Here is a 27,976-nt window from a genome sequence, read left to right as displayed (position 1 = left end):
TCCAGTTTTGTTGCCAAAGGATGTGAAAAAAAATTTTTGCGTTTATATGGGATACCCCTTAAGATGCATTAATTTTCCAATTACTTAAATTTAAATTTTTTAACAATATTCAAATACGCTCTTTTGCATAGCATCCTTTCCTGTGAATTTCTTTGACATTTTTCTCTCATTCTTTAAAACTGATAAAAGGGTGAAATTTTGATTTTCATTCTGAATAAAAAGTGATCATCATCTCTTCTGGGTTTTTTTAACCCTATCGTAATCATGCGACTGCTTTCCAGGATTCACTGCAAAAAGAAAGCAGTTTACAAAAATTACCCCTGGTTTCGACTGCCTCCAGGAAAAGGTCTTTTCAAAGTGATGCCCCCCAAAATTAAATTTATGACAGCAGCCACATGCTTTTTCAGATGCTGTTATAAAACATTTATAACCTGCGTTTTTTCTTTATCAGTTTTTAAATAGCTAAATTTTTTTTTGACATAAAGAAAAGGGGGTTTGAAATTATTTTCTCGAAATGGCTGTCTGTTTTTTTTTTTTTTTTTTTATCACCGTTTTAAAAAGTTTTATCAAAAAGTTGGCAAATCTTCGTTTTTCGTAGTTAACTTGCACAAATTAAATTTTTTGCTCAAACTAGTACAGTCCAAAAAAAAGGGGAAATTTGTTTTCTTTAGTTTTAAGCTATTTTTGGCCATACAAAATAAAAAAAAGTATGGATTTTAGAAAAACCTTAAAAAAAACCCTTTGGATCTGTTTTTGCGCTAGAAGTGACATAAGTGACAACATTGACTTAAAATTTTTCCACTGATGTTTTGCACGTATCCGGGTTTGGAAGCAAGTTTGGGTCTAAAGTCGTTTGTGCTCCCCCGGGGGCTCCCCCTTGAGTGAGTGTCGGGCCCGCCTCTCTGGCGGTTTGGGCCCCTTTTCCCGGTTCTCAAAGTTGTCTTCCTTAGCTCGCCGGCCTGGCTGCAAAAAAGGGGGGAATCAGTTTAAGGGAGATCCGCCCTCAAGTCTTTTTCCCACAAAATGGCCCCCAAAAAAGGAAGATGAAAATAATGTCTTCTCCAGCCCCTTAATTTTTTGGCACGTCACTCATTCCACGTCTTTTTTTTTTTTTTCAAAACCTATTATTTTTTGTTTGTGTCACCTTGTTTTTTTCTGGGAAGGCATCAGTCACGCCTTTTTAGGTTGGATTGTTTTCTGTCATGCGCATGCCCAAAACAGCCACAAAGAAAACGTAAATTTCAGCACTTTTTTTCCCCTGAAAAACACAATGTTTTTGCTCATTTTTACTTCAAGGTTTTAATTTTTTTTTTTCTTGCCCCTTTTTGTTTATTCTTGACGGGAATTCCAAAAACGTGATAACCAAGAAAAATGAAACCTTTTGAGAGGCTCATGCACTTAGTTTGACTAGTGCCCTTTTTTTTTTATAGACTCGTCCAAAACCTGCAGATTTTTCCCTTTGGCAGTTTTTTTTGACCCAAGGCTGTTTAAAAGGTGGCGGGATCTTTTCCCCCAAGATTTCTTGCGAAGTCAAAACCAAGAATAGGGCGACCCTTTTGGGGGGAGATGGCATCTCAGTGAAGACGGGGGGAAAAAGAAAGAAAAATAATTAGAAATAGTTATAATTTCTGCAACACCAAATGTACTGTTTAAAAATACAAAAGGACGGACCTGATTAAAAATTCGGAGAAAACCTAGCCCAAAATTTTTGAGGCTAGGCAAAATAAAAACTTTTAACCATTTGGTTAAAAAAAAAAAAAAGTTAAAAAAAAAAAAACAATCATCTTTTAAATGTACGTTTAAATTTAGGCTCCAACACATAAGTGAAAAGTTTAAATGAATTTTGAATGTTTTCAAGTTTTTAAAATTTAAAAATCGCCAGTTACACCACAATAAAATTTTGAGGTTTAAAATTTTTTTTTTTTAAAAATTAAACTTTTTTTCAGCAGGGAACTTTCAGCTTCAAAGTTACAGTAAAGACATTTATAATGTCAAAAATCTTATTTCAAATAAATTTTTTAAAATTTTGCATTGATAAAAAAAAATCCTAAAAAGTGTTATATTTACAAATTTTTGCAGCACAAGTAAAAATGTTTCTTCAGCAGAAATCGCATATTAAATGATTTCTGAAAGATTATGTGGCAGTGAATTTGGAGTATGATGCCGAAAATTCAGCTTAGGAACAAAATGTATAAAAAAAAAAAAAAACTTATTTTAATTGTATAAATTCAACCTTTACGTTTAAACTGTATTTGTGATCAAATAAATGCAGCTTGGTAAGCATAAAAAAAACATTAAAATCTTTACTGTATAAAACTTCCAAACTGTATGTATATCCAGTAACGGATACAAAAATAAAGAACAAAAAAAAAAAAGCAATTTTCGCGGTGCTGCTTATAAGACAGCTGCCCATTTATGGACAGCACTGCAGCTCACACGGTTTCGTAACAGAGCCATAGCATTTTTTGTGAAGTATTGGGGCCCATGTAAACCCAGTACAGGGTTCTGTTCTTATTCTGTTTAGAGAAAACGGGGGTGCTGAAGACTTTGTCTAATAGAAATAAGATTTTGCTCAGCAAGAACAAAAAGTAGAAGGGAACTAGATGTTTGACAAGAGATATGAACAGACGGGGACATAGAGATAAGTTGTTATCAGATTTGGTTTGACACACACAGTTTGAGGATTAATGGATCAGAATACGCGAGCTGTTTATGTGGCACATTCAATGTAGAAGGCATGGGAGAATGTGGCACATCAGAGGAAGCGTCGCAGCAACACAGTTACAGGCCGTTAATAAGCTGCCTGTAAAGCCGTTGTGCCTGGACTGTCATGTTTTTAATAGGATCAGTCTGCCTCTAAGTGCTGTGAGTGGGTGGATGGTTTGTCCATGTCTTTCCCACACTGGGCTGTCTGTGGCAGACTGTGAATGTGCTTCTATTCGAAGGAAAAAAAAAAGAGAAAAGGAAAGGGTGAAAGGGATGGGGGGAGGGAGGGGGGAAGTCCAGTGGCAGCGATAATTAGTCATGGCCTTTGGTGTTCTGTTGAAATCACAGGGATGGCCACACGGTGGAAAGTCTGTCGTGTGTTGTAGGGGCGTTCAGAGAGACAAACAAGCTGACCTGTATAGACTGACCTGGAGGAACAGGCAATGGGAAAAACATGGTCGAGATGCTATGATATTCTTGTGTTGTGCTGCAGGAATTCTAGCCTTAATTGCTCTTTCGAACTCCATTAATCCATAGCATAAGCCCTGTAACTGCCTGCGCGTACATTCCAAGACTTAAATGTGACAGCAAAAAAAAAAAAAAAAAAAAAAAAACGGCCTATGGTGAGAGTGTATTATAAGCCTGTATGTGCCTATATAGTAAACCTTAAACGTGATTGTAGCAGAAGTACTTCCCACAATGGGGGGGGGGGGGGGGGGGTTCTGCATCCTTGAATTTCTGCATTCTATTTTCTACCTAATTGAAATTCAGGACCCCCTGAACCATAGCATATTTGTTGTAAGGGTACACATGCTGACAAAATACTCTCAAATAATGCTCAGTAACTGAAGGCAGAAACACAAAAGTATAAATTAAACTGGCATTACCAAGGAGTGCATGGGCCATTTGCTGCAGCATGTGGGGCCAGACCACATCTTTCCATCCAGATTTCACACGTGTCTCTGTAACACACAGTTGTGTGGTATTAAATGCGACTAAAAGCCTCTTTAGAGATTGTGTGGTATTGTGAACGAGCACTAGCCCCTCTCACAACCACGCTGCTGATGCGAGTGAGACAGCTGCTCTTCCTGAATGGAAAACAGCCCTCGCTCCCCCGTGCAGGTGTGCAATGAGTGAGCTACAAACATTTGCTGGTAGTCTAATGAATGAGTTGGCTGCTTTACCACTGGTGCGTACTTTTCATCAAGATGGCTAGGGCTTCTTATTGTGCATTTGTTGGGAAGATTCTGACTGTATGGCTGCAGTCCATGATGGTGGGTGAACATCCCGTGCCAAAATCAAAAACTGAACACTTTCTACTATCTGTATTTTGTGTCAGTAGACATTTTTTGTCAGAGTAGATTTGACTAGTTCTCTTAATCAGTCCCTGCTGATAAATGCCATAACTAACACTGTCTCTTATTAGATGAGGTGGAGTAGAAGCGTTCCTTATGATCAATCTGTCATATTGTCTTAAGATGTATGATTAACAGGACTGTACTTCTCTCAGAGTCAGGGACTCATCAAAATCGTATTGGCATGTATTAAAAACTAACTGTATTTAAACTGTATAAGATTAATTACTTACTGTACTGTTAAAAAGATAAGCTAAAGTGAAAAATAAAACAAAACAAAACAAAACAATCATAAATACCTAATACAGGTTCCCATAAAAAATATATATATATAAATTTTTTTTTAAACTCACCAAGGCTGAATTTATAAACATACATATTATTTATAAACAACATATATTGTAACATAATACATAGCATAATAGCATAATACGTGTAATTATACATTTAAGTACTGAGTAATATTAATGAACTACATGTACTGTACTTACTATATGGTTAGGGTTAGGATTAGGGTTTAGTTTAGGTTTCCGTGCAGGTAATTATATAATTTATTGTTATTATAATAGTAAGTACATGTAACATATGTGACAAGGACACCTTAAAATAAAGAGTGTTACCCAATTTTCACTTAGAAATTGTTAGTAAATTTCACCAATAATTACATTAATTAGAAATGTAAGTAATACATCAGATTAATCATGCAAATGGAAGTAGGGAGACTAAAATAGTATTATCTTCTAAAATGTACACCAATAATCTTTGTTTTATTTGCAATTTTGAAAAATCATTTTGTATAAAGTTAAAAAAGAACAGCATTTATTTGAAACAGGACATGCATCAAATTAATGAATCCTTGCTGAACAAAAGTATAATTTTCTTAAAAAAAAATTCTTTCCACAAACTTATTAATAATAATAGTAATGATAGATGCTGCCATGTCTCTCACTGTGTTTCAGAGTAAATATAATGGAGATCTGTGAGCACAAATGGTACGGTAGAGAGGAGCAGGTCAGCATTTCCCAGCCTCTCATCTTATCCTCTTTATCCCACCAGGCACATAAAGCAAGAAAACCAATAGCTCACTTCAAGTTAAAGTATTTATCGACGGCTGGGTGAATAAAGATATCAACTGCTGCCTCCTCTTCAAATATGTCCTGTTAGCATTTTAGTAATGCACGCATAATGCATGAATAACAGATTTGAGGTATGAAATATTTAGATGGACTGTGTGAATTAAGTAAATTACTTTGCACCCTCAATGTGGTTCTAAATGATATTGCATCAATTTACCTCCGAGCCACATCCCACTCCTGATGATATACACCACATTAGCAGATGCGGTTCAGTATAGATTTGCTCTTACATAGAAACTACACACAACTATGTATTTAACCTTTCTGCCCAAGTAACAGAATTAAATAAATAAGTTTGTCCCAAAATAAATGCACAGTTTTAACGTCAAGTTTATTTATTTTTATGCAGGAAATATAGGTCTTCCCATTCCTTAAAAATAGAGAAATGGCTGTTTTTTCCTTCCTCAGCAAATCCTGTTTTCTTCAGAGAACAATTGTAACATTACATAAAGAAATGTTGTTTTTCTTAAAATAGGAGAGTACTACGGCAGCAGATAAGAGATGCTGTCCATTGCAAAAAAGGCAGACAAGAATATGAGGATATGCAGGCAGAGAGAATGCTCTTTTATAGGTAAAGACAGGGCTTATAGTCATGGACAATAGTCATAAGTGAAGAACTGGCTTGTAGGAAGGTAAATTGAATTGGATAAAGCTAATAGCAATTGGAATTTCAATTGGATTGACAGTCAAAGACAGTCATTACAGTCACACAACAGATGCTCACAGCTGCTTCTACAACTCGCTGTCAACAACAGTACTGGTTATCTATCTACTAACTAACTACCACAAATTTCATCAAATTTACACACACTGGGGAAAAAAGAATGTTTGAATTAAATATTCTAAAAATGTTACATTAAAAACTGTAAAATCCTGAAAAAATCAAATCTATATTATATTTTCTCTAAATTTTCCTCTAAAATGAGCATTTTTATCGGGCTCCTATGGGTAAGTTTTAGAGTAATTTCATTTGAATGGTTTTTTGTATTGCCACTAAAGTGAAATAAATGAACATAAACATAAGAGCCGGATAAAAAAATGCTCATTTTAGAAGAAAATTTCAAAAGGCACTTACAGGCTTTTGCATCTGTACTCTTCTAAAATAAAATAAAAAATCATATTTGATACATCAGGCTCATATGTCTGATATGGAGATCAAATTCAAGGAGGAAACAGACACCTCAGTTTTATTCAGAGACTCAAGCAGAGCAACATTTGGTGCAGTTGCTTGTATTTAAGTATATCAAAGTAAATCAAAGAGATTTTATGAGTATAACAGACTACTTACATAAAATGCATATAAATATCAGCTGTCACTTTATATCTCCCAGTAATATATCTTAGCAAGATGAAATTCAAATGCTTGCTTTTATGATCAAAGCTTTGTGGTTTTTATTGTGAGTATTGTTTAATGCAGTGCAATGATGATTGAGAGAGATGAACTAATAAATGTTTCTCAAAAGCCACAACCTGAAGAGGGGCATTTTTACAATGACAATAAAAGGTCTTTCACTTGCTAAAAAGTATAAAGTATCAAACAGATGTGGATCATGTACTACAGGTTTTTTAGCCAAGTTTTAATCATGACATTTGTGCTTTAAATATATATATACAGTAGGCGTTATAGTGTTTTTGTCACCTTACCATGTACAGTGAAAAAAAATGTAAATGTTTTAACCCTGCATTATATGTCATTTAAAGTAAAGTACTATCAAATGTGTGGGTTTTTACAAGTACAAGAATTACTAGTAAGAAACAATAAAAGGGCAGTCCTAGAAGCGTTCATTTAGTGCTTTACACATACGGTACAACTTAACATATATTAAATATAATTTATTTAGACTACTGATTATTAATATATAAATATTACTTACTTTAAATGCAAAGTAGTTTCTGCATCCTGTTTACTGCCCCAATCCAAATTCGGATCAAATACAGGAATTGTATTCATGCTGGTATGGCACAGATTCAGTACTACAATTCCCCAACACAGATGCTCAACAATAGTCAGAATCTGTGAGTATGATCCAACATGTGGAGCTGTGGGAGCTGGATAGGTTATTGGGTCCGGAGCAGATGATTGCCCAATTTCCGAAATGTGGCATCCAGCATCATAACAAAGAAAATCCCACAAGAGAGACTTTCATCAGCCATCCCACTGAGACAAAAGAGACCTTTTAAATTCCATATTAAATTCACAGTATGCATAAAGTAATAGAGCTGATGTAAGAATGCAGACTGGAAGTAATAATGCTGAAAAATTCAGCTTTGCATCACAGGAATAAATTGCATTTTAAAATATATTACAATAGAAAGCATTTATTTGAAGTCTCTGTGTGCTTTTTGTTCCCTGCAGGAGTTTGAAAATACGGAGGGGGAGGAAGGCCAAGCTGACCTTTCCACTTTAGCCTCCCCCAGCTCTCAGAATGACCCCGAGGTTTATATCCTGCCCCTCACGGAGGTCTCACTACCTGTGTCCAAACAGCCCAGCAAGTCATGTAAGAATCTGCACGGTTGTAGTCATTATTTATTTATTATTCACAAAAGCAGATGTTTTGAATAATGCACTGACTGTTCTTTTCCATGTATTGAAAATGCAAAGCAATGCAAGTGATATGGAATGAGTGCTGGTCATGTGATTCATGGTGGCAGTCATGAGGTGGCATGTTTTTTTTTTTTTAATGGAAACATGATTTAGATGCTGATTTAACACTGCCTGTGTTAACTGTGGTGTTTATAGCACATCACTGTAATACATTGCAAAGAAGATTTTGACTGGGTTTTTTTCATTAATAAACAATACTGGAAGTGAAGTGCCACACTACGCTGATATTTGTCCCTCACATTCCTAATGGCCTTGTGACAGGAAGAGTAAAGAACAGGACTGTGCCCATTGTGAACGGATGGTTCCGGAAAAAAAAAGAGCAGTGGCCTTGTTTATGTTCTCACAGTGCAGAGAGGGGTGGGAGAACGAACTGTCTCTGGAAGCAGAACACAACATCTGTCAGTTGCATAATGTGCGTGAGACTGGCCCAGAGGACTCCTTGCATGATGGATGCATGTGAACAGGACTGCAGAAAGGAAAGGAAGTTATCAATGCATGGAAGCACTGGAGAGTACAGATGGAAATGAAGATGTTTTTAACAGCAATCTTACAACAGATCTGAAACAGATGTGTCCAAAAACCAAATCAACTGTAGATGTTCATCTCTTTAGAAGATATTGATTTCTTAGTAGTGCTTCCTAAGGCAACCAACAAGGGCTTATTCACATAGTTTAGGTTTGAAGGTTTTGTAAAACACATTTCCTATCAAGAAAAAATGTTTGGTTTTTTTTTAAATAAATTTATACTCTTATTCAGCAAGACTGCATTATATATTGATCGAAGTGTAGACAGTAAGGTTATAAATGATTTCTATGTCAGTGCCAATAGCCCCAATATATTCGGGCATCCAGAGATCGAGTCCTAGCTTGCGGATCTTTCCCTTCCTGTCTAAATACTGTCCTGTCATAATAAAGGCAAAAAAAGCCCAAAATAGCTTTCTTTTGAACTTTACTTTCATAAAAGAATCCTAAAAAAATTCATCAGTTTCAACAATGATTATAATAATCAGAAATTTTTCTTGAGTAGCAAATCAGCATATTAGAATGATTTAAACATATATATCACACTTTTCTTAATATATCCTAAAAAATATCCTCACAAAATATGACTATAGAGAAGCAGAAAAGACCCCTATACTGTATGAATGTGATAATATTAAGTAGTATTCAACATTGTTTTTCAACACTGATAATAAAATAATAATAAATGTTTATTGAGCAGAAAAAAGCAAAAATTAGGATGATTTCTGAATAATAATGTAATCAATTACATTTTGAAACATCAATCAAATATCAAAAATCAAATAGACACTTAAACTTAAAATGTAACCATTTACAATATTTATAAGAGTTTATACTGCATTTTGGGTTAAATAAGGCTTTCAGGCTTGGTGAACATAAAATACTTATTTCAAAATATATAATGCCTCTAGCATTCTTGTAGCCTAAACACCAAAAAACACATTATGTTTATTAACCTGATTCAGACCTATGTTAACATTTTTTCCCCCCAGTTTGAACAGTAATTTTGGGCAAAATGTGTCTGTAACATAATTGAAAGTGCCCAATATGGTCTGTGTCCAAAAACACTCATTTTGGCTCTATTGCCATGTGATGTTTACTATGTACTGAACAAGTCCATTTTGAACTCCTAATTAATGTCATTGACATGTAAAAGATCACCAGTCTTCATCCAAATTCTTTAATTTAGAACAGCGAGCTGCAAGAATAGCTTACATTTTCAAAAACCTGCAGTACTCAAACAAGAAAAAGTTTGTACGTCTGCCCAGACCCTGATGTGATGCTAAGCACTTTTTTTCACGTCAAATCCAGTTTTTACAAATATAAGCGTTGGCGCGGATTTAAAAGGATACTGCATCCCCAAAATGAAAATTTTGTCATTAATCACTTACCCCCATGTCGTTCCAAACCCCGTAAAAGCTTTGTTCATCTTCGGAACACAATTTAAGATATTTTGGATGAAAACCAGGAGGCTTGTGACTGTACCATAGACTGCCAAATAAATAACAGTGTCAAGGTCCATAAAAGTATGAAAGACATCGTCAGAATAGTCCATCTGCCATCAGTGGTTCAAAAATAACGACTTTGTTCAACAATTTGTCTCCTCTGTGTCTCTCCACATCAGCGTAGCGCCATTTTGGTGAATCTGTGTCAGCCGCCACACATGATGTGCTGTTTTCTTTCGAATTGAAGCGTAAATATATGTAGAAAAATGTATCCTTGTGGCTCGGCTGACACAGAAGAGTGTACGCTGCCTGCATTCAGCTCATATTCTCCAAAATGGCGCTACAAAGAGTATTCTCGTCACTTCATAACGTTACGGTTGAACCACTGATGGCAGATGGACTATTCTGACTATGCTTTTCATACTTTCCTGGACCTTGATAGTGTTACTTACTTGGCAGTCTATGGGACAGTCTCAAAAAACAAGATCAAATCTAAGCGTACACACGCTTTATAAATGAGGCCCCAGATCTGAAAATTAATGTGGATTATTTTCACCTTAATTACCACCTAGTAACCACTTAGGACCCGCCAAACTGCAAACCAATGCAGAGAACCTTACCAACTACATAGGAACACCCTGGAAACTGCTCAAAAAGTGCCTGGCAACAATGGCAGTAAGTTTTACACAGGCAGACAACATTAACATGTTCTTTAGGAATGATAAAATTCTATTGAATGTACTACAGTTGATTTTGCATCAAGTCAAATCCAGTCACTCGGTGGCTGACTGTGTGGAATCTGGCTGTGGGAGAAGCCGTTCAAGTCAGGTTTTCTCCCTATGACTCACACTCTCTGTCTGCGTAGCGCATCAGGGGAGGGTGGGGGAGACAGCGGGATGCTGGCTTGAAACACAGGCACGGATTGGACAAAAGAGTTTTAGGAGCCAGCCAATAGCATCTGGACTGTTCGTCGCCCGTGGTTACGGCCATGTGATTGGTCCAGGTGTTGCAGAGCGAGAGGGTAGCAATGAGTCCCCTCGTGATATTGAGAAGGGCTCGGTCATGGTTGAACTGCTCCCTTTCCGTCCTCCCCCTCTTCATCCTCCTGTGTGTTGTATTAATGCAAAGAGCCAGAAATTAACACTTGACTGAATCCAATGAAGTAAAAACCCCACATATGAGTGTCCCTGGTGTTTTTGCACTCCCAAACTACATTTACAGGTTTTCATTGACTGCGACACAAGCTTCAGTCTTGAAGAGGTTGAGCATGGAGAATCAGAGAAAGAGGGGATAACATTTATGGCCCTAAAATGCCTGCTGTATACATTTGCATTGTGCTTATTCATGTAGCTGAGACTTTTATTCAAAGCAGCTTACAGAGCATTTAATGCAGATTTCTCAACTCTGGCCCTCAAGGTCCATGCACTGTCCTGCAGTGTTAACCTTCATCAAACTCACCTGTCTATAATAACCTTGATTTGCTGGTTGTTAAGGGTTGAAGCTTAACTCTGCAGGACAGTAGACCTCGAGGAACATAATGCACCCGGCTGGAGCTCACAGCTGGAGCCAACTCAACTTGAAGCTGCGGGAAACTGAAGCTGTTCTGAAACCATGAGAACTGAACCCACAATCTTGTCATTACTAGCACCATGCTCTTCCAGTTGTTGAGCTATGGGAAAAAATCCTACAGTATATCACTCTATGTCTCTTTATATAATTGTAAATGCATACATCCCCAATATAAAGTCGACATGAAATGGAAATTGTGACCTTCTGTTCCTCCCTGCTGTGATGTACATCTGTGTGAAATGGTTTCCTCAATGCGGGATTTAATTTTGTCCACTGGGAATGGATAGGACTGTTTTCTTTCTTTAAATTAAATATTAGTAACTTTTTCAGTTATGGATGAATTATTTCATAGATACTTTAATTTTAATTTAGCAAGGAGTTAAGCAAAAATAGTTTATATATTTAATAACCATATGGTAATTCCAATTTGTTGTGATTTAGCAAATAAAATTTTAGTATTTTGAAGGTACCACATTTGATTAGATGTGGTTGTCTTTTTATCTAGAACTTGATGGACAAAAGATTATAAATAAATTCTGTCTATTAAATAAAGTCTGTCATCTGTTCAAAAAAACAGCTTCACATTATACACTTGACCTAAAAACAAGAGACTCAAAACAGCAAAACTACAATAGTTGCATCACAATATTTTTATTGGACAAATTTGAAGCTGTTAAAATAGCTGCCAAACAGCACTCTTTAATAATAATTCATGCTCATCTTGACTTGTCTACTCCATGGGCTCATTCTTCGTACATCACTTATTGCATCCGAGATTAAATGTCACATCCAAGATGATATCCCCTGCGTTTCATTCAGAAGGGCTTTACCCTCTGGAGTGAGATTTTCGAAGGGTTGAAGGGTGTAGGGGACCAAACAACTGTTTCTTGAAGTGCCCTTCTGCGTCATCATCACATGCCCACACAGAGGCACCATCATCATGCAAAGAATCTGTGCAAAGGATCATGGGAGCTCGAAGTGTCCATCAGTTGTACCCTTCGAAATCCTTCATTCCAAATGGCCCTTTGAAGTGGCCAGTTTTGAGCACTTCAGTTTGGAACGACCCTTCAAGTGCCCTTCGGAGGGCGATATCCCATTTGGAATGCCCCAATCATCATGCTTATTAGGATCTGGCTAATTCGGTTCTTCGAACGCACCTGTTGTTGATGATTAGTATGGCTGGATTGAGTTATCTGAGATAACTCTTCGTTTAAAAGGGGTTATAAAAACATAACAAATTGGAGTCAATGCAGGGATTGGCTGACAGCAAGACAGCAACGTAATGACATCATATAATTAAAGACACCTGACGAAAAACTTGACAAATTGGAGTCTGGACCTTTATAAGGAAACAGCCAAGTGAACAAAACTACATAAATGTTATGATAGATAAATTAAGTGTGCACTGTGTTTATTTTATTATTATTATTTTTTTTTTACATCATTACCAATTATTTATATTCACAATTTCTAATATTTGTACAGGTTTTACGTTTTTATTTCAATGTAGTAATTAGCAATTCATTTACTTTTATATTTGAACAGATTTGTTACGTGACAGCATTAATTAAAATTTCTTAAGGGTCAAGTTAATGTTATCTGCATCTCCTGCGCTCCAAGCCACTCCCATAATAGCTGTCATCACTCAAATTAATGCACGACTCTACATTATCTGTATGTAAGACTGGAATATAATTATGAAGTAATGTATGTAAGACTCTTAATACAATTATGAAGTAATTATTTTATGATGAATAAATCTTTCGAGTAAAACTGGCTATAGTATTAAAGACTACACAACATTATTATATTATCTTTAAATTATTTTTTTAATTATTATTATCTTAAATTATTGTCCCTGGATCAGTAGGATACTCTTGTAATAAAGTAGTTGTGGTAGTGGACAGATTTTAAGTATAAATTCTGCTTAAAAAATATAGAATCTAATCCTGTTTACATTAAATAAAACAGGCAGGTTTAAGTTTACGGACCTGTTGCTCTGAGCAACTCCGGGATGAGCTTCGAAGAACCAACCAATCCAAGATCATGCTAAATCATCAACAATCAAATCCAGCTAACTAAGTTAGTGACGTACGAAGAACGGGCCCCATGTTCTTTATCTCTCTCTTACATGTAAATAATAAATGCCATCGTTCCTATTGCATATAAACAATGTAGTAAAATCTGAAACATTTCTACTTTTGCATTGTAAATACTGTCATTTAGCAACCCTGTTTAAGTACCATGCTAGTTCTATACCAGAATCAACACCATCATACATAAATCACCAAATCACAAAATTTGATGTACAGTATGTATATTTTCTCTTCCATATTGGAAGTTCACATAATATAATTAATCTTAGCACTTCGAAATCCCCTTATCCATTTAAGTTGGCAATTTTACTCTGTCTGAAGTCTTTTGTCGACATATTAAGTAGAATTTCTCCTCTAGTCAATGTGCAATCGTTGACCGGCCTGGGCTTTCTCGTGCAATTGTGCTGCGTTTTAATGCATTTTTAAAATGGCCCAGGGCTGCTCTGGGAATGCCAGGAGTGGGACGGGAATGCACAACTCACAGATTCCACAGAAATCATATAAAAGGCCAGTTCAAGTCTGCTGAAGAAAAGAGAGATAGTTGTGTCAGGAATGGGGAGGGGGGTGTGAATGCTGTGACAATCCTGGCTCTGAGTGGCAGAGAATGGGCCTTGTGTCTTTGGCTGGTACTGGGGTACCAGGCGCTGCTGCTCTGCGGACAAAAGCCGCAATGTAACTGTGGCGGGGAGTGTGAGGGGCTGGAATGAGAAGCTTCTGGAACACTGCAGAGGAGGAGAAAACAGTTTAGTGCATTAATACAGGGATGGGTCTGTGAGGCACACACACGCACACTGTGAGACCTGCTGGTAGCGCAGGAGGAGGTGTGTGGGGGGCTCGTGTTAATGACAGAGGTCTTTCTGCTGCTCACAGTGCTTTATTTGTTTACAGTTGCCCCCATAGTTTTGCTGATACAGACAGAGGGAAGGGGGCAGAGGAGCGAGGGTTATTATGTACTCATGGCATTGCTCGAGTGAGCAGATGCATTTGGCATGTGCCGAGCTGTGCTGCGGACATACGTCCAGATCCTGGTGGGACACTTGGCACTTTAAACACAGATATCAGCAGGACCCGCTAGGTTTACCACAGCTTCAAGTTGAGTTGACTCCAGCTGTGAGCTCCAGCCGGGTGCATTATGGGAATGTTGTGGGATGTAGTATCTCAGCGAGAGGAGATGCGCTCTGTCTCTGGGAAGGAAGACAGACAGGGCTGCTTTCTCAGCTGTCCGAGGGCTTGGAGGGTTAAACCCCTGGCGTGTGAATGGAGACACGGAGAACCAGAGAAGAACGGCACCTTCATCCAATGGTTTCTTGCCAGACAAAGAAAGCCACTCTTCGTCTGTATATTCAACATCCGAACTTATCTGCTGAATTATGATGGTTCGAGGTGGGACTGAAGTTTTGTGTCAACTTTTTTTCATTTTAAATCCTTGATGAGGTAGTTTGAGATAACCGTGGTTCTTGTGGGTGTGCCTCCCTGGATATTCCTCACTCTTTCTTGATGTTTGCACACTTTCAAACCCCTCACTGTGCATTCAGTTCATCCATTTGTACGCCAACTCTGAATGTATGTTTTCTCTCTGTTCCCTCAGTTCAGCAGCTGAAGTCTACAGATCTCGGACGCCACAGCCTCCTCTACATCAAAGAAATGGGACAGGGCTGGTTTGGCAAGGTGAGGCCTTTTATAACTCAAAAAATACTGTAATGTGGTGCTGAGAAAATGGCAGTGTTTTTTGAGTACCTTACTCTAGGGCTTGATATTGTACACAGTACAGTGTACGCAAAATGTTGCCAACCCTAACCTATTATGAGCAACTGTTAAAAAAACAGTTAACAGATAAATTGCGCACCAAGTGTTCACTCTCTTTAAATCGGTGCTGCGAGTTTCACAGGTGGCAGGTGTGAGCCATGTTAATGTGCGGTTTGGGCTGGGCTTTCAGGTTTTGCTGGGGGAGGTGAATGCTGGACTCAGTACCACACAGGTGGTGGTTAAGGAGCTAAAGGCCAGTGCCAGTGTACAGGAGCAGATGCACTTCTTGGAAGAGGTCCAACCTTACTGGTACACACCTTTCCTCTTATCGCTCTCTTTTTTTTTTTACTCATCTTATGCTGTATGCTAAAATATAGGCAATTTTTTGTCAGTACATCTAATTTGGAGGCACAAACTGAAGCAACGTTAACGCTAGCTCTTATTTGGAATGTGTAACTAAACGGTTTCTCATATGAGAAGTGTTTTGATGTCTGAGTGTGTGAATCCCACAGGGTGCTCCAGCATCCAGCCCTCCTGCAGTGTCTGTCCCAGTGTTCAGAAGTCACACCCTACCTGCTGGTTATGGAGCACTGCCCCCTGGTGAGCCACTGAGTACCAGCTGCTTCGCTGACCATCTTCAGTACACACTCTGAGTTGGTCTAATGACCCTTTAGAGTCTATACTAGCAGCCAACAATCTTCCTGACATCAAATGTCATTTTACACTATATCCATTATTACACAATGTATTGAAGTAGCATCCCCTTTATTTACTAAGTATAGTTTTGAGTACAAGAAACTACAAACCGCATGAGTTTTGAGAATAGTGACATAAGGAACACAGAGAGAATGCACAGAGAGTATTTTACCACTTTTATGTTGTTCATGCTGTGTATTAGATGGTCAACCTCATTCAAAAATGAACACACAACATCTATAAGAACATCTACATTTTCTCCAAGTAATGTTAATACCTTTCCTACAATGTAATCTCTGTATTTTTTAATATGTACTATGAGTAATGATAACTAAAATTTCACAATACCATAAGGAGGATGTTGTCATAACGTTAAAAACAGCTCATCAAATGATGCTTTTTTTAGATTGTGGTATGTCTTGATTCTGATTTCACAGTTTGAGTAGTTTAATCACTATATGGCATCATTCAGCAATGTAATTAAGAAAAACAGCATTGCTTTGTTTCATTCCAAGACAGAAAAATAAACATTCACTTTATGAGCACATTTTGAGAAAAAACATGCTGGTCACTGACATTTCCTATTCATTTCTGTAAAGCTGGTCTGAGCATCAAATGGGGGTGGAGCTTAGCATAGGGTTAATTAAACAGCTTAATGCTCCCTCTGCTGGTCATATTAGAAATTGTGCATTTGCACAGTTACAAACTGATACAGTAGTACCAGAATTACAGTTGCTCACTATAACACAAATTAGCATTCTTGTGCTGTACTTAAGAATGCTGTTTACTTAATACAGGGAGATGTTAAAGGATACCTACGTAGCTGTCGGGCAGCAGACTCAATGACCCCTGACCCTTTGATAATTCAGCGGATGGCATGCGAGATTGCTTCTGGTCTTCTGTACCTTCACAAACACAATTACATTCACAGGTGAGGATCGACTTACCTTTGGCCTTTTCCCTGCATATTGTTTCTGTCTGTTATTTTTCACCCCACCGCTCACTGGACGTCCAGCTCTGGTGTCTCCTGGCAACAATATCCTGGTGCTGCCTGAGTACATGTCACAGACTCCAGCATCAGTGATTTTGTTGCTGGGGGAAAACCCCTTGCTCAACACACATCATCAATTATTTGTAAGTCACCAATGAAGAAAATGTGAGGTGACCTCCTTTGTCATGAAAGTTTGCCAATGACAGGAACTATAAATGATGCAAACATTTGACTGTTCTCAGTGACCTGGCCCTAAGGAACTGCCTGTTGACCTCAGAGCTGGCAGTCAAAATTGGAGACTATGGCCTCAGCCACAGCAAATACAAGGTGAGTCTATGAAGGCTTTTATGTTAGCAGCCATGCTGATGCTATTATTTTGATGTTGTTTCTGTATTTCTTTTTACTGAATATCAGTGGCATCCTTTCCCTTTGTTAGGATGACTATTATGTGACAGCAGATCAAATATGGGTTCCTCTACGCTGGATTGCCCCAGAACTTATTGATGAAGTCCATGGCAATCTCTTAGTAGTGGACCAAACCAAGACCAGCAATGTCTGGTGAGAAATAATTCAGAGAAAATCACTATGGCAGAAGTTATCAACCTCTGTATTAAATTGCAATCTCTATTGTATTACAATTTTTTGTATAATTTTTACGGAGGATAAACCTATATATAAAATATGCCATGATATGTGAGCTAAAAAAATAACCTGATTGCAAAGATGAACGCAATATTACTATCAGGATGTTACAAATTTTGCAAATGGTGAATGCAGAACTAGCATGCAGAACTTATTCAAGAGGAGACAGACATGCTTTCAAGGATAGTGCTGTGCTTTGACAAACTTAAGCAAAAAAACACAAGCTCAGCACCTTTTAAAGAGGTAAGATTTATAATAAAAATTTGCAGCGTACAATATCCTGAAGTATATTTCTTAATTCTGTGAACATTCCTACAAACTTTGGAACAAAAAGGCATAATCAACAAAAAAGCTTGAGAACCTCTGCCCTGTGACATACTATAGGCCACACGGAGAAAATGAAGCTCCAGACTTTTTGCACTTTAAATTTCAGATTAACAGACGTTTTGTTGTGTCTTATGTTTCTGTGTTCTAATTTTTATTTTTATTATTTTTACTCTGTAGGTCACTAGGTGTGACGATATGGGAGCTGTTTGAACTGGGTAACCAGCCCTACAGGCACTATTCTGATAGGCAGGTTTTAACATATGCTGTAAAGGAACAGCAGCTCAAACTGCCAAAGCCCCTGCTGAAAGTGCCTCTGTGTGAACGCTGGTGAGTCGTCTCACAAGTCCAAATCATCATTATGAGCCACCCATCCCCTTATGTCTGCCAATGGCAAAGACCACATCCAAACTAATCACTGTTCCCCTCCAAGAGACACACCCACCAATCACTTTTCTTTTAAATACATGAAAAGCAATCAATATCTTCCAACCACAGGTTCCTCCACCAGTCACTGCCATTTCCTTTGGCATGACCAACAACTCAATACTCATGTGGTCAAAATCATTAATTTCCCCCTCTGCAAGGCCATCAATCATACATTTACCCAGTACTGGAAGCACACAGTCATTAATTTTACCCCCACGCACTCCAATCATTGTCCATTTAATCAAGAGCAGTCATGCGTACAAGTATACCACTCCATTCCCCACAGGATACTAAACAATCAATGACCCTACTTTAAGACTGTAAGGCTACTATCATGCTAAACTGTCCATATTTGGGGAAGTCGTGGCCTAACGGTCCGAGTGTTGGACTTGCAACCCAAGGGTTGTGAGTTCGAGTCCTCGGGGCCGGCAGGAATTGTAGGTGGGGGAGTGAATGTACAGCACTCTCTCCACCCTTCAATACCACGACTGAGGTGCCCTTGAGCAAGGCACCGAACCCCCAACTGCTCCCCGGGCGCCGCAGCATAAATGGCTGCCCACTGCTCCGGGTGTGTGTTTCACGGTGTGTGTGTGTTCACTGCTGTGTGTGTGCACTTTGGATGGGTTAAAAAGCAGAGCACAAATTTTGAGTATGGGTAACCATACTTGGCTGTATGTCACGTCACTGTCACTGTCACTGTCATATTTCAAAACATCAGAAATGGTTTCTGGCTATCATCCATACTAGCATCCATTTTTAAGTTCTCATATAACAAAAAGATAATAAAGCATTGATAATAGAGCAGGGGTCTCCAACCTCACTGTTGAAAAAACAAAACAAAAATGTGCTGGTACTAACCTGGTCCTGAGCAGAAGCTAGTATCTTAGGACCAGCACATGACCAGTTAAGGACCAGCTTAAACCAGCTCATGACCAGTTAAGGACAATCTTAAACCAGCTCAAACCAGTAGCCATGCTTCAAAACATATCTAACCAGCATATGCTGTTTTATTTTTCAACAGGGCTTGCTCCTTTAGAGCTACTGTCCTGCAGACTTAATTTCCAACCCTGCTCCATTACACCTGCCTGTAATTATCATGTAACCCTGAACACCTTTATTAACTGGTTCAGGTATGGATGGAGCTGAAATCTACAGGATGGTAGCTCTCCAGGAGCAGGGTTGGAGACCCGCTAATAAAGCATTAGCAAAATTATAGTAAAATGTAGTCTTTGTCCCTATTCCTTTCTAATCGTTTACAGTGAATCAGTGGGGTTTCTCATAAATTTTAGTTTATAGTCTAAAATATTTGCTTTTCTGTTGTGTGTGTGAGCAGGTATGAGGTAATGCAGTTCTGTTGGCTGCAACCTGAGCAGAGGCCTGTTGTTGAGGAAATCCATCTCCTGCTAAGCTACCTGTGTGCTAAGGGGGCGACTGAAGCTGAGGAGGACTTTGAGAAACGCTGGAACTCTCTCAGGCCAAGTCTGGGCTCCAGCAGCTCTCACAGGACACCTCCACCTGAAGTAGCCTCTTCGACTTCTTCATTTCCTCTACTTGAACACTTCTCTATGGCAGACAGCTTCCAGTCTGAGAATGGGGATGATATATTGACAGTAACTGAGACCAGTCAGGGGCTCAACTTTGAGTATAAATGGGAGCAGGCACGAGCTGAGCAGCCCTACTGCTCCTCTTCAGCTAGTGGACCACTGGGAAAGAATAATCCCCATTACCAGGATGTGTATTACCCTCTTATCAATTCCACGGGTAGCTGCAAGGGTGAGAGCCTCCCTCTTGGAGTTTCTCCATCCTACTATGAGTCAGACCATCCAGGTGTGGTTCCAGTGCTAAGTGCACACAGCCCTTCAGTAAGTAGTGAGTACTACATCCGCATTGAGGAACCAGTTGAGTGCAACATCAACTTAGAAGACACCAATCTTGGTTACAGTCCAAGACTTGAAGCCAGCAACAGTAGCTTGTCCTCTACAGCAGGAGGAGCTCCATTGGGTCTCAGCCAAACACCTACTGGTCAGCAGCTAAAGAACCCAACAGTAATGATTATGAATCAGATAGTAGCCTAACCATGGAGCCACTCCAAAGAACAGTTCCAAGCTCGTAGAGATAAATCAGTCAGATGTTTATTTTTCTTCCAATGACCGGCACAATTTACAGTGTGAACAGTCACCTCAAGCAGGGCCAGTTGTTAATTTGATAAGAGGGCATGGTTCAGACTCATATCAGCAGAGAAAGGGTCGGAAGGGTCGGGAAGCCTCTGCAATAGACTGGAGGTGGTAAAGGAAAGCCCACTTGGAGTTTCAGTCTCTCTTAGTAGTCCCAGCTTGGCACATTGTGACCCATACCTTGAGTCTAACCAGAGGACTGTAGAAAGAAGTCTGGCTAATAAGACCTATTATGACATGATGGGCCCCTTAGAAAAGAGCATGCCCAAACCCCCACTACATGAGTATTGATATTGATGCCGGTGATGGCCTTCTTTTGGGCAGAGGAAGTGCTGATTCAGAAGATGATGAAGATCTGTTTTCTCAGAACATGTTAACTAATTGGAACTCCAACCACTCAGCAAAACAACAACAGTTTAAGCGATCGTACACAAGCTGTGGGTTTTCGAGATGCATACCTTGATTTACGTCACCCAACACCCTCTTCTCAAGTCGGGAATTTGAAATCAAGAGCGCTGGAGACAAGCAACAGTTGCACATATAATTTCATCGATTCTCTTAAAAACCACTCATACATGGAAGCCACGGATAGTATGCCCACTGCTAGTAAACCTCACGCTGACTCAGAGGGTGGTGAATACCTACATTTAAGCCCTGAAAGTACTCATGATGTTGGAATCCTCTTCCAAATGTCATTCTGTCACAGAAAAGTCAGCCTATTCATACATGGCAGAAGAACATTGCTCATAAACATATCAAAAACAAAAACACATCAGACTTCCCTGTAGAAGGCTGCTCTAGAATGAATCCATCAACTCTTCCATCAGAGCTGGTAGTGACTAAAGAAAACATGTTGCTTGAGACAAGGATATCCCCTGCACAAAAACTGAAACTTGGGACAGACGGTTCTGCTGATGAAGTTTTTGTAAAAATAGTGTCATGCCCTACGGATCTATCTAAGACCATCTCAGAGTGTAACCATTTGACAGACAGCAGAATGGTGCCCGACAACTCCAATATCAGTCTAGTGGAAATTAATGACTGCAGCGATGACTGCATGGACATCCCCTCTGGAGTATTAGCAGATTATACCTTGGACTATGCAGAGGTGGGCAATATTGACCTAACTCATAGAACACTGCAGAGAGAGACTGGGTCCAGACACTGCGGGACACAATTAATCTTGCCTCTAGCAGCAGTCCATGTGAGGCCTTCAGCCCTGATAGTTACCACAAACGTCCATTCAGCCGAAATCCGTAGACAGTGGCTATGACACAGAGAATAATGAATCCCCAGAGTTTATCTTGAAAGACCTTGAAGGGAATCCAGCCCTTAGCACTAGTGTAGAATCAGACGAGTGTGACATGTTGCTCCAGATGGACCTAGATGAAGATGTCAGTGTAATGCTCCTGCATCCATTTAGTAGTCATCTACCAATGATCAGCCTTGGTGAGAGAAATCAGTACAGAGACTCTGCTTATTTTTCTGACTATGACATGGAGAATGACAAGAGCCCGCGTGAAGGGGTCAACATGTTCTTCAGCCACCAAGATGAGGATGATGTCTTTGAACTCAAAGCAGAAAAGGAGGGCTCAGAAAGGACATTTGGGAGAGAAGGACGTAGCATGAAGAGTGAGAAGGGAAATGACATATCTGTGCTGAAGGACAACAGTGCTGCCCTTAATGCTAAACAATTGTGTCTCAAAAAGACAAACCCAAATCTCTGTCCATCACCTGCATCGATTCCAATGATATCTATGCTTTCGCCCTTTCCTCCAGAGATGGGGGGTTGCTTGACCAAGGAGTCAACTCCAGATGATGGAATTGGGCCTGGAATCTGATCACTCTGAGAGGAACCAAACTCTGAATGCTACTCTTCCACAGTGTCTGAAGCTTCTTCCTCAACACAAGGAGGCCTCAGGTGTTGAGGAGCAGTTTAACGGAGACACCAGAGATTTTTCCTCAGCAGAGTCACTAGCTCAGACTCTACCATAGTAGACTTCAGTGGGGAGATATCCAAGCAGAGGAGCAAGAGGCCTGTAACAAAGTGGACAATCCGGAGCTTCCAGGGAAGAAAACAATGAGGAAATGGAAGTTTCAGTGGAGGAAGGTGGCATAGGTTCAGCACTTTCAAAACCAAAGCGTGATGAATCCTTGGAGAATATTCTTCCAGCCTTGCCAGAAGACCTAGATGTTCCAGCTCCACTGGGGAATGGAGAGGAGGAGTGATTCAGAGGATAGTGATGAGTTCTGATGAAGTACTTTGTAGCTACAACATACAGGAACAGAGTGATGAGAGTGATGAAGAGCTCCCTTTGGTGCCAGTCGTTGTTAGCGATCGTATCAGTGCACGGCATCTACGCAGCCTCCTCAAAATGCCCTCCTTACTTACACAATCCTTCTGCGATGAGCTGGATAGCAAGAAAAAGCGGTGTCATTCTTTGATGATGTCACTGTGTATCTGTTTGATCAGGTTTGTAGAATTATCTCTTTTAGTATTAAGGTAGTGCGTTAAGAAGCATGTTATTTCATTTCAGAAATATACATTGATTTGTGCAATGCTAATATGACTCACAGCCTGTGTCTTGCTGTGTATTTATACAGGAGAGCCCCACAGGTGAGCTTGGGGACTATAGTTTTTCCTGTGGAGTGAAGAACCCAATGGCCAGGCTTCAGAGTTGGAGCTGCCACGACCCTGGGATAGGGTCACTACCCTGAGGAATCACCAGGAAGGAAATGTCTCAGAAGAAAGTGAGTGTTCAATAACAATTCCTGGGTATTACCTCTCGTTTAGTGACATTTCACAAGCCTCTCACTCTAAACAGGTGGGGCATTTCAGTGGCAAGATGATTTTCCATTGATTCAAAGCCCTACAACATCAGAACCTGGTTCTGAAGAGATCGCTACACCACCCAACTCTCCCGTCACGTCTCCAGATGAAAAACCAGCACCACCGCTTTCCCGATTTAGTGTCTCTCGTTTTTCCATTACGCATGTGTCTGACTCTGACATGGACTCCATTGGAGGTCAGTTCTTCTAACACAAGCTACGTTGACACTGCAGGCAAATGCAACCCAAATCTGATTTTCTGCTCACATGTGACTCAGACTTCTTTTTGTCATGACAGTGTGAACAGCACAAACCACATGGAATCTGATCTTTTCAATTCCGATTTGTGCCACTTCCTTATATGGTACTAAATCCGATACAGGTCAGATATTTTGCAATGTGACCGCAGTGTGAACAGTCATGTTGGAATTCATGTGATTTTTTACGTCACTCTAGATCAACATTTGTCATAATTCCGTGCTGAAATGGAAACACTTCAAAGATTTTACATACCTAAAGTTAAGACAATTGTGAAAGGTAATCCGTGGAAGTTTGATGTGTCAGAACTCGTAAGTATTACAGTGACAACTATACTGTATACAAGCAAAACATGAGGGCTCGTATCATAAAAGTTTCAAAACTCTGCTCCCTTTTGTCACATCCTTGTCTTTATTTTTCAAAAAAATTATTTTGCTGGCTTTTGCAGCAGATCACACTATAAATAAAATACATAATTGCTTACCTTATGTCCTCCGTGTTTATTTTTGTATAACAGTGCGCTGCGCAAGATCTACAGTTTCCCTGCAGAATTAGGCTACTTTTTCCACTGTTGCAACTAGTTTGAGAAGCAATTGGGTGGATTTTGTTGTGAAAACCTGGAAACCCTGTTCGCATTGTTCTTTTGTGCATGCAGGTCAGTTCAGAACAGTGATCTGTTCACACTGGAAATCTGATATTGTCCACATTTAAAACAACATTGTGAATAGCTACACAAGAAAATCGGATCTGAGCAGAAATCGGAATTGAGGCCCTAAGGCTCGCAGTGTTGAGCCATAAAGACATGGTTGATACAGTTTAGAAACATTAGGTGCTAGATATAATGCTTTTTACATTTGAGTTTGTTGCTGTATGCAGCGTTTGACATTGAAAGTTAACTAGCTTTCTCTTTTTGTCACACAGGTAACAGTGAGAATGGTGCCCAGGATTGAAAGGGTCATTACCCATTTAATTGAAGAGGTGTTTAGAACCCATATGGTTCGTTTTGGTCTCATCAGACTGTGGGCTCTCCTGTATTCGCATATATTTTAGTTCTTTTAAATGTGCTGGACAAAAGGCCTGTCAACCTGATATGCTGTTTTTGGAACACCGTGCCTCATATTGTATTGGATTAGCCAGCCCTTCCCTTGTGTTCCTAGACAGATGGTGGTTGAGAGAACAGTTTTTTTTGAGGACACAGTTATAAAAACAGAAGGAAAGATCGTATAACAACATATTTATTATCCATGTATTAGAAAACAGTGAAGGTAAGAAGATTATAACTTATTTTGCACAATTCAGTATCAGTATCATGCTGAAATAATTTTTTACACATAACCTGTAGGAAACAATATAGAGACAAGGCTGCTCTCCTCATTTGCTTGTCAAATGCATCATATTGTCAATATGTGTGTTTAGAGTCTGAAAGATCTGTCCATAGTGCTTTACATTTTTCAGTTTGACTCAATGAGCTGTATAAAAATAGTTACAAGATGTTCTGCCCTCATAAAAGAAAGACCCACATTTTATTATTACGGGTGCAAAAAAAATTATATACATTGAGCCCCTCACTACAAGCTGCTTAAATGTGATATTTTCTATATTTGACCACTTTTAACTAAACTTTAAGCTCAGGGCGTGTTAAGGTAGATCGTATTTAACAAAAGTAGATATATTAACAATACTAAAAGCATCACACTTAAACGTCCTCCAACCAGGTCTTAAAACAGTGTTTTGGCTTATTTTTAATACAACAACTACCAACACTTTCATTAACGACTTAAAGGGTTACCTCCACCCCCAAAATGAAAATTTTGTCACGTTTCTACGTGTATTTAGCTTTGATTGTAAAGAAAACAGCGGCATACTTGTGGCGGCGGATGATACCGAAGAGAGCATACACAGCATACAGTTATATGGAGGGACACAGAGGAACCGTTGACAGAGGAATTATTGAAAAAAGTCGTTATTTTTGTTTTCTGCATCTTCAAAAAGTGTGCCATCACTTCAATAACCCAATTGCACGTCTGATGGCAGATGAGGAGTATTACTGAACGACGACTTTCATACCTTTTTCATCCAAAATATCTTAAAATGTGTTCCGAATATGAACAAAGCTTTTATGGGTTTGGATGACAATGGGGGTAAGTGATTAATGACAAAATTGTATTTTGGGGTGGGAGTATCCCTGTAAGATATCTTTATATATATCTTACCCCAATAATCAAGTACTTCATCAAAATCAAGATCCTAATTTTATATCTTATAAAAGTGGCAGAGTTTAATCACTAACTCTAACACTAACTCTTCTCTGGTTAGATCTTTAAATCCCTAGATCAAAATATCCAAAATATTTTATGGATGACAGTGATATATTACCAGTAATTGTTTGTGCTGAGAAAACAATGACAGTATTGCAGGAGAACAGCATAATAGACCAGCTATTTTTGCTTCAACTATTTACGGTAGCTTGCATATATATGATAGCTCCCATATGGGTCATTCCTGTTATGCGCAATTCAAACTTTGTCAGAACATGTACCGGCACTTTAACACTCTTTAACAAGCTCACGCGCTACATTCTGTGTTGCTCTGAGGTCAGTAACTTTATGTGAGAAATATAAGAATTTAATAGAAATATATAAATTATTGGATGCACAGTCATAAGGTTTTTGACTGCAACGATTGATGTTTACAGTGAGTGCAAGGTGTTCACTGTTAAAGTTTACAATTTTCAAGCCATTATAAAACCAACATTTAAATTTTAGTCTGTTATGAACATGAATCTACTGGTTATGACTTCGGATGAATAAATAAGCTCGTGTATGATACATCGATGGTGCTTGCCAATATTGGAGCGGTGAGCCTCAGACATCAATGCGTTGTGCTCAAAACTTGCATAATAGACACCAGTATATTGCTAGCGAGCATGAAAATAAGAGGAAGTTAAGAGGAATGACCTGATGGTACTTCAGTGGTGATAAGTTTATTGGTGCTTGTTAGGATCAGAACTTTGCTCCAAGTCCATCACAGCAATCCAGTCTTGGGCATAATGATAACTTCGCTTTGAATCCGAGGAGCTACACAAACGTTGTTTCAGGATAAACCGGATTGGGTTATCTAAGTCAAAGGTGTGTGACTTCGCAATTGTGGTACTTTAAAGACAACATAAAACAAGTTTAAAGAGAGAGAGGGACCATCTCGTCTGGTGAACAAATGTGTTACAAACATAACGCAGCTCCTGCGACCTGATCTTCCGTCTGTGATGATGCCGTTTAGTTTTGTTCATCCAAGACAAATAGACTCTACACAAAAACAATAAGATGGTTCCAGATGGCATGGCGTCATGGGTTCTACAAGGTTCTTCTCAATATTTTTGTCTTTGGCTCCCTAGATCTGAGTGTAACACACGAGAAGTTATGATGTTTACACGGTGATCTGTTTTAATGTAAGTACAGATGTACCTGTATCATGCTCTGCCTTGAATCACTGGAGCACATACGCATTTGGTATTGCCAATGCTGTAAAGTCAAAATCACTGCGCTTGTGCCCTCACTTCTCGCTGTATGCCTTTCAAAGGTTTTATACTGTGCACAAATCTTTGCGGCAATAGGTACTTTTTACTCATTACAGAACATCAGTGCTTCATTACGGCTGGTTGTGGTTTGCCAAAGAAAGGTCTAATGAGAGTGAACTAAATGGAGAATGTTGCATTAGAGAAAGGTCTGTTTGTTTCTGCCTCATAGCTGTCGAACCATATGTCCTCCACGATACCTACTGTACTATTCTAAAAATAAACCAAACTATAGTTTGTACTTGTGCCCCGTGATTCTTCCTTACACACACATACATACATCTGAGACAACTAGTGAAAATGCTTGTTTTTGTTTTGTGTGAAACCTGTTCATGATGTTCTCCAGCATGTTTTGAGATGATCCAAAGAACAGCTTGAGGTTAAATGGAAGAAAATAAAATCATTTCTAGGTTAAAACATGAGATTCTCAGCCATGTGAACCTATATAATCTGAAAGTGTGGCAGTTTACATTTGCCATTTATTTCAGAAAAGACAAGAATTTTCCCACATACATTTGCAGTTGTCCATAAAATAAAATAAACGAAAAAAGCCAAAACAAAAATAAAAATTATAAAATTGGGTTTTTAAAGCTGATCAGACACAAAATCTTCCATTCCGTCGAAGAATAACTCGACCCCACCTTTCTCCCCACGTCCACGTAGGCCAATATAAAAACAGAAATTTCATACGATTCTTAATAGCAAATTTTGTTTTTTTCCTACTTTCAAAATCGTGGTTTATTAACTGTTTAATAATTTTTCGCCCAAAACCAAACCAAAAGAATTTACAGAACCCTGAAATTTAAATTTCATTATTCAGAAATTTATTTTTGAATTTAATAAGCAGTATGCTCGGTATGTGGAAAAGGGAAAAAGCAGCGTA

General features: G+C 38.9%; 1 pseudogene; it reads left to right on the top strand.

Moving 5' to 3' along the window:
- The first annotated feature begins 264 nt into the window (after positions 1 to 264).
- LOC122143247 lies at positions 265 to 23,170 on the top strand (annotated as a pseudogene).
- Positions 23,171 to 27,976: the final 4,806 nt, after the last annotated feature.

The sequence above is a fragment of the Cyprinus carpio genome, unplaced genomic scaffold (assembly GCF_018340385.1).
Source record: "Cyprinus carpio isolate SPL01 unplaced genomic scaffold, ASM1834038v1 S000001058, whole genome shotgun sequence".
In the NCBI taxonomy this organism is placed as follows: domain Eukaryota; kingdom Metazoa; phylum Chordata; class Actinopteri; order Cypriniformes; family Cyprinidae; genus Cyprinus; species Cyprinus carpio.
This window is presented reverse-complemented; position numbering and strand designations above follow the sequence as displayed.